This window comes from Cherax quadricarinatus, chromosome 15 (genome assembly GCF_038502225.1).
Source record: "Cherax quadricarinatus isolate ZL_2023a chromosome 15, ASM3850222v1, whole genome shotgun sequence".
Classification (NCBI taxonomy): domain Eukaryota; kingdom Metazoa; phylum Arthropoda; class Malacostraca; order Decapoda; family Parastacidae; genus Cherax; species Cherax quadricarinatus.
In genome coordinates, this window is record NC_091306.1 from 107308 (window position 1) to 115961 (window position 8654).

At 40.2% G+C, this 8654-nt stretch overlaps 1 long non-coding RNA gene across 1 annotated transcript; it reads right to left on the reverse strand.

Annotated features, from left to right (window-relative positions):
• Positions 1 to 4540: 4540 nt before the first annotated feature.
• Positions 4541 to 8654, reverse strand: LOC138852712 (uncharacterized). The gene is made up of 2 exons (XR_011392021.1): positions 6586 to 8654; positions 4541 to 6541 (listed from the first exon to the last, which is right to left on the reverse strand). It is a non-coding gene; the product is annotated as an uncharacterized lncRNA (long non-coding RNA).

Sequence of the window (8654 nt, forward strand, 5' to 3'; positions counted from 1 at the left end):
GCATGATCTGAAACTCAGTGGTGTCATAGGAGAAGCCAGGGGTATAGTCAAAGTAGAGCGAAGATCCAAAATATAAAATGGCTCAGGGTGAATGCAGGTACCAGAGTCAGGCAATGAGGTGTTGTCTCACCCTGGGTTCGGAGAAAGATCCTGGGTGTGCAAAGTTGAAGTAAGAGTACTGCAGGAATCAGGGGCCCAAGAGGCAGCAAAACATGATTATTACTTGGTATTCATGATTTTAGATTTTGTAAAAGGAAGAGGGGGTAGAAATGGGCAGCTTTGAGGATAAACAGAAAAGAAGCCTTATAATCCCCAGAACAACGATCACCCTCTGTGCAACAAGCAATGCTGACATAGGGAAACTTTTTCTGCCCTACCTAGTATACCAGGGCCCTCAATACACCAAGATAGCACCTTCAGAATTGACAGAGCCAGGATCAGCTAACAATAGAGGTGAGTAACTAAAAACACCAGAACTTGTACCCCTTTGTCTTAACTGGTCAGATTTGAAAGACAGCCTTCAGTAATACTTCTGTCATCCAAGGACATGAAAGGTCACCCTCCAGGGTGCTGGAGAGCTGCCCAGCATGGCCACAGGTAAACCAATTCCTACTTCAGTACAGCATCACCTCGGATATCCATGATGGAATGATGCTGGGTTTTACCTGGAGAGAGTTTCGGGGGTCAACGCCCCCGCGGCCCGGTCTGTGACCAGGCCTCCTGGTGGATCAGCGCCTGATCAACCAGGCTGTTGCTGCTGGCTGCACGCAAACCAACGTACGAGCCACAGCCCGGCTGATCAGGAACTGACTTTAGGTGCTTGTCCAGTGCCAGCTTGAAGACTGCCAGGGGTCTGTTGGTAATCCCCCTTATGTGTGCTGGGAGGCAGTTGAACAGTCTCGGGCCCCTGACACTTATTGTATGGTCTCTTAACGTGCTAGTGACACCCCTGCTTTTCATTGGGGGGATGGTGCATCGTCTGCCAAGTCTTTTGCTTTCGTAGTGAGTGATTTTCGTGTGCAAGTTCGGTACTAGTCCCTCTAGGATTTTCCAGGTGTATATAATCATGTATCTCTCCCTCCTGCGTTCCAGGGAATACAGGTTTAGAAACCTCAAGCGCTCCCAGTAATTGAGGTGTTTTATCTCCGTTATGCGCGCCGTGAAAGTTCTCTGTACAATCACTTTTCCCTTCTGCCTAGGAGCTGAAATTCACAAGGGGAATATTTTCCCAATGAAGCTGAATGGATTATTATTATAATCACAAGGAAGTGCTAAACCTGTAGGATTATACAGTGCATGTGGGGGGGGGGTGGAAGGCATTCAGGCTCAATTCAGGGAACTGGAGCTGTATAGCCCTTGTGGCTTAGTGCTTCTTTTTGATTATAATAATAATCAGGGAACTGGAGTACAGATCCAATTCCCTAGATCAAGAGCCCCTCACCAGCTTCAAGGAACCTCCCTTGAGGGGAGGCTGAATGGAGAAAAAGAGGGAAGATGTAGTGGGTATTTAGAGTCCATCTGAGAAAGTAGACAAGAAGTGTAAGTCCTCAGATCATGAGCCTCTTTACCACACTGAGGGACCTTCCCTTGATGGGGGTCAGGGTCATACAGCACTTGGAAATCAGGAAGTAATTAGGCTTTATCTGAGGAGGGGGAGGATTGCTGCAATTCCTTGGATCAAGAGCTTATTTACTGTTGATTTTGGTAACCAAATATCATGAACAGGTAAAATATTAAATAACATTTGACCAAGGAGGTAAATATAAATGAAATACTGTAAGAGTATTTGGAAAAACTTGCTTTTATTGATATTAGTTATTACAAGTAACTTCAATCTTTTCATAAACAAATAATTTTACCCCCAAAAATTATCTAGAACATGTGAGTGTTACAAGTTGTGGACAATGCTACTTCATTATTCTGAGTATTATTACACATCACATTAATGTTATTCTTTGTAATGCTCCCATTACTATTTTAGATAATTAATAATGCATACATGTTTTAGTTCTTAGATTCCTTTGAATTTGTATTGGTACCAGTATGTAAAAAGTAATAAATATTGGATGTCTAAAAATTTTGCATACTGTAAGTAAAATAGATTTTACTTATAATTTATTTATAATTTTCTTTTAAATCTTGAGATTCCTAAACTTTGTACAACTGATTTTAAAAAGTTTCATGACTGAGCCTTAATTAAAGTTAAGCTCTTTAGCAATAAAAATGAGCAAGAAATAGTCACAGTATATGGGCTGATGCAGGTAGAGGGAATACCAAGGGTACAGATACAAATATCGCAGTTGCATATAAGTAGTTCTGTCTCGCTGCACTATTATTTTTACTTGATTTATTAACAATAATATTAGAATACTCAATAAAGTGTACATGTTTTATTTTGTGTTCTTTGCTGTGTAGATAATGTAAAAACCTCAATATAATGAACTACGTACAACAAATTTCAGATTTAATGGACAAAATATTTGACTGGACAAATGGTTAGAGTCTGCAGCATGGGGTGTTTAAGTGTTTGTGAATGGTAGCATGTCCATTTGAATTACAGAAATTACCAAGTCTTAATTTTTGACTAAATACAGTCATGTATGTTCATTTTATGCGTGTATAGGGAACTCACATTTGATGGGTAGAAATTGGTCAAGAACATAGATTTAACATTTACATTTTGTTAAGGTTAAATTATAAATTTGTTAGATTTTAATTAAATTTATTCATATTTTGTGCAGTCATTCCATGCATCTATAGAGAGCTCAGATTTGTTTGGTAGAGATTGGTCAAGAACCAAGCTTTAATACATGAAATTATGAGTGAGAACAAGGACATCCTCTCAGCACAGTCTAGACAATACTAGCTGGTGGTGTGTGGTGAGGGTGTTGGCTATGAGGGAAAATAGGATGGATAATAAGAATCTTCAAAACAAGACATGCTAAGCCAGTGATCTCCCACTTTGTCACTTGTTCTCTTCAAGCTGGAATGTTACTGTACACTAACAGCCCATTTTAAGGCAGGCAAAATTGCAGATCTAGAGAATGTACAGAGAACCTTCACTGCACATATAAGTTTGGTCAACACCTTAATTACTGGGAATGCTTGAAGTCCCTCGTCCTGTATGCCTTGGAATGAAGGCAAGAAAGATACATCATAATTTACACCTGAAAAATCCAAGTGATTGGTCCCAAATCTGCTCACACAAATCACTCACTATGAAAGCAAAAGGCTCAGCAGATGGTGCCAAATATCCCCAATGAAAAGCAGGGGTACCTTGAATACAATGAGAGACAAACTGTGTAAGGGCCCAAGACTGTTCAACAGCCTCCCACCATACATAAGTGGGAATACCAATAAATCCCTTGCTGTTTTCAAGAGGGAACTGGATAAGTCCCTAAAGTCAGCTGCTGATCAGCTAGGCTGTGGTTTGTATGTCAGAATGTGTGTGGTCAGTAGTATCAGACTCGCTGAACAGACCCTGATCCACTGGGAGGTCTGGTCTAGGACTGAATGGGCTGCCAGGGTGTTGACCCTAAGCTCACACCCTCTCATTTCATTTTCTACTACCATCACACAACATAACCCCTCAGACCTCCCACACATATTTTCACACAGGAACTGAGTCTCGACCCCTGCAACCACAATTAGGTGAATTAGGTGAGTACTAACTAACACATAGTGCCATTTTGGAACCCCCACCTAGCCAAGCATGTAAAGAAACAAGAGAAAGTGTAAAGGTTTGCAATAAGACTAGTCCCAGAGCTAAGGGGTACGTCCTATGAGGAGAGGTTAAGGGAAATCGACCTGACGACACTGGAAGACAGGAGAGATAGGGGGGATATGATAACATAAAATACTGAGAGGAATCGACAAGGTAGACAGAGACAGGATGTTCCAAAGATGGGACAGCAACAAGGGGTCACAGTTGGAAGTTGAAGATTTAGATGAATCACAGGGATGTTAGGAAGTATTTCTTCAGAGTTGTCAGAAAGTAGCATAGTCTGGAAAGTGATGTAGTGGAGGCAGGATCCATACATAGCTTTAAGAAGAGGTATGATAAAGCCCATGGAGTGGGAAGAGTGACCGACTAGCTGCCAGTGAAGAGGCGGAGCCAGGAGCTGTGAATCGACCCCTGCAACCACAACTAGGTGAGTGTACACACACATTTTCACAAGCAAACACCTTTTCGCACATGCACATTTTCACACAAATTTTCACACACGCACAATTTCACACATGCAATTTCACAGGCGCACATTTTCACATGCACATTTTCACACGCGCGCACGCACGCACACACACACACACACACACACACACACACACACACACACACACACACACACACACACACACACACACACACACACACACACACACACACACAGGAGCTTGGACTCGGCCCCTGCAACCCCAACTAGGTGAGTACACACACAAAGCTCAGGAAGCAGAGAGAGAGAGGATCCAGTAGCGATCAGTGAAGAGGCGGGGCCAGGAGCTGAGTCTCGACCCCTGCAACCACAATTAGGTGAGTACACACACACACACACACACACACACACACACACACACACACACACACACACACACACACACACACACACACACACACACACACACACACACACACACCTTCAACCACAATTAGGTAAGTACACACACACACAAAGGTTTGCAACAAGACTAGTCCCGGAGCTTAGGGAAATGTCCTACTTAGAAAGGTTAAGGGAAATCGACCTGACGACACTGGAGGATAGGAAGGACGGGGGGAGAGGGACATGATTCAATTCAATTCAAAGTTTATTCTCTATAAGGATTACAATGCTGAGTTTACAGAAATTGGTTATTGTGTGGTTTACTTGTAAAATAATTACAGAGTGTACCACTAGAACACCTAGCATGGCTAGGCATTTCGGGCAGACTTAGATTAAATCTTAAGTTTAAAATATTACAAAATTATGAGTATTATTGATATGATGGCTAAGTGACTAAATACTAGTTTGTGAGTTTAGCAATGTGAATGCTTTTGTTTTGGCACTATGCATAGTTTCAGTATTGGAGTATCACAGGCCAACTTATGACTAGTTAAGATTCATTATTTTGAGACTGATATTGATATTTCTGTTTATGGTCAAATGGGTGAGTGAGTGTAAGTGTGAACCACCAGGTGGTATTCGTATAATTAGTTGACAGGGTGTATCAGGGAGATAAGATGTTTTCTGATGGTAGTTTTGAAGGTGATGAATGTGTCTGCAGTTTTAGAATTTTCAGGTAGGGTGTTCCAGATTTTAGGGCCTTTGACATACATTGAATTTTTGTAAAGGTTTAGTCGGACATGGGGAATGTCATAGAGATGTTTGTGTCTGGTGTTGTGCCTGTGGGTTCTGTCACAACTATCAAGAAAGCGTTTTAGGTCAAGGTTAATATTGGAATTTAAGGTCCTGTAGATGTAGATTGCACAATAGTAAGTGTGGATGTACTGAACAGGGAGTAAGTTTAGATCTATGAAGAGTGAGGGGGGGGGGTGTTGCCAGGGATGGGATTTAGTGATTATTCTTGCTGCGGCTTTTTGTTGGGTTATTATTGGCTTTAGGTGTGTTGCTGCAGTTGAACCCCAAGCACAGATAGCATAGGTGAGGTATGGATATATAAGTGAATGGTATAGTGTGAGAAGGGCAGTTTGCGGCACGAAGTATCGTATCTTGGAGAGGATCCCAACCGTTTTGGATACTTTTTTGGTTATGTGTTGGATATGGGTGCTGAAGTTCAGGTTGTTGTCGAGGTATAGGCCTAGGAATTTGCCCTCATTATGCCTGGCAATTAGAGTGTTGTCGATCTTAATGTTAATTTGCGCATCTTCTGCTCTGCTACCAAACATAATGTAGTAGGTTTTGTCAGCGTTAAGCGTAAGTTTATTGGCTGTCATCCAAGTCGATATTTTGATCAGCTCCTCATTAACAATGGTGTTGAGGGTGGCAAGATTAGGGTGAGAGATGACATAAGTCGTGTCGTCAGCAAAGAGAATGGGGTTCAGGTGTTGAGATACGTTTGGAAGATCATTGATGTATATGAGGAAGAGCAGGGGACCAAGGACACTTCCCTGCGGAACTCCAGTATCAAGTGGCTGTGTTGTTGATGCTGTGTCTTTAATGGTGACATACTGATACCTATTAGTAAGGTAACATACAACGCATAACGCAGTAACATACAATGCTGCGAGGAATTGTCAAGGTGGACAAAGATAGGATGTCCCAGAGATGGGACACAGCAGCAAGGGGTCACAGTTGGAAGTTGAAGACTGAGATGAATCACAGGGATATTAGGAAGTATTTCTTCAGTCATAGAGTTGTCAGAAAGTAGCATAGTCTGGAAAGTGATGTAGTGGAGGCAGGATCCATATACATATAATTTTAAGATGAGGTATGATAAAGTTCATGCAAACTTCATCCCATCTATAATGCAAACTTCATCCCATCTATCGTGCAAACTTCATCCCATCTATTATGCAAACTTCACCTCCCTCTATCACAAACTTCACCTCATCTGTCACACAAACTTCACTCCCTCTATCACAAACTTCACCTCATCTGTCACACAAACTTCACTCCCTCTATCACAAACTTCACCTCATCTATCACACAAACTTCACTCCATTTATCACACAAATTTAATGCGATTTCTTAACTGACGCAGATATACTTCATCAACTAACTTTTTCATCATTTCTTCCCTCAGCATCTCCAGCCTCGTCCACTTTCATCTGTACTGTATAACAATGAATCGCTCTTACAGATTAAGCATTTCCCGTAACCTTAATAATATAAAGTTACAGTTGCAAGTGTTATGTAGAGGGAGATGCTGTACATGTTTTATTGTCACATTGAAATTAAATGTGATGACAATGGTACAGGTTTGTGTCAACTTTTATGTCTAAATTCTACAGTATGTACAAATGACATGTGATTCTTATTTACTGGCTTATTTTAAATATTTTTCACAAACGTGCAGCTTGACTTAGTGATATCACAAGTAACCTTTGTGCATAATGTGCCTGTGTATTCAACATTAACTAAAAAAAAAAAAACTGACTTGGTAACATTAAATCTTATAGATTGTGCAGTTGATGACCATTACAAGTCTAATGTACAAAATAAAATTAACTGAAGGGTACATTAACCAGGTACCAGGGAAGAAATAGTTTACGATGATCGGCACAAGATTAAAATTCATATGAAAAAGAAAGTACTTCAAAAGGTATTGGTTAGCCTAAAGGAAATATTTTTCTATTGGAATTATTGATCTTAATCGCTAAGACTCCTCCCTATTTGCCTGTTGAATGCTATTAAATATAAAAAAGTTTAAAATCATGTGGAAATATATGTAGTGTTTTAATATGGGTTATAACAAGGATTTTTAAGGTTTTCTAGAGTAAAGATTTCGCATAGCTATCTGTGAAAGTATTATCAACTACTTAAATTTACTCTGTTTAAAATAATGTTTGGATTTATGTACTGTGTTGAAATTAATAATAGTTTTTTTTAATAGTGGCATGGAGGAATCTACAGGAATCAGTTCATAACATTTAATATTTTGTATCGCTGGTCTTAAATCACAGTTGAGTATTTATGCTTTTATTCTTACTCTTACTTGTGATACTAATGTCAAGATTTGTCTAATGATTTTGGACACAGTTTGCTATACAATTTACAAATTTCTAACACTATACAATATATAAAATTCACCTAAAACACAGTGCGTGTGTTTTATATAACACAAATTTTGTTTGGTCATTAGAAGTAAAGAAAGCTCAAGGAAAAGTGCTGGCTACTACTCTACCTAAAGACCTGGAATTAAAATTCTTCAATTTCTAAGCTGTTGAGGACTCATCTTGTCGTTGATTGCTGCAGCGATAATGACATCGCCATAATGATCAGCGCTTCTTCTAGGAAGCGTCTGCTTGTCAAGCAATAGGAAGTCATTCTTCCACCACCTCTGAGGACAAAAGCCAGTGCGAGATAGATCGATCCAAACATCTGTATGCATATACCAAACGACAATCGAGTTGGCATCGAAGAAAACAACGACTGGGCCAAGACTGAAGAAGTGGTACTGTTCTCCAAGTACCCAAGAATGCTGAAGATTATGCTTCAAGGAAGTCTCACAGCTTTGCAAGAATGAATCAATATCTGACAATATTGGAAATAAATGGTATAAAATACCGACACAATGGAAATATAAACACATATGCAGTATAATGTGATCCTTTATTGACTACGTTTCGCCCACACAGTGGGCTTTTTCAAGTCACAAACAGAACTACCTGGGGTGGAAGGAACGCGAGTATTTATAGTCAGGTTCAGAATGCTGAGGTCAGGTGGAGAATGCTGCATCTGATGATGTACCGAGTGGGGTTATAGAGTGTAAAATCTTGGGTAGCTTGGAAAGGAGATTGAATAAGTTTGTGAGCAGACCCCCCACAGTGTTCTCATGTGGGATAGCGATAGCTACCCAAGATTTTACACTCTGTATGTAAAGTAAAAGGACACAAGTGCAACTAATGTGACATTTATTGTGGCAACGTTTCGCTCTCCAGGAGCTTTATCAAGCCATTACAAACAATACATGGACACAGAGGGTATATAAAGGCTCAG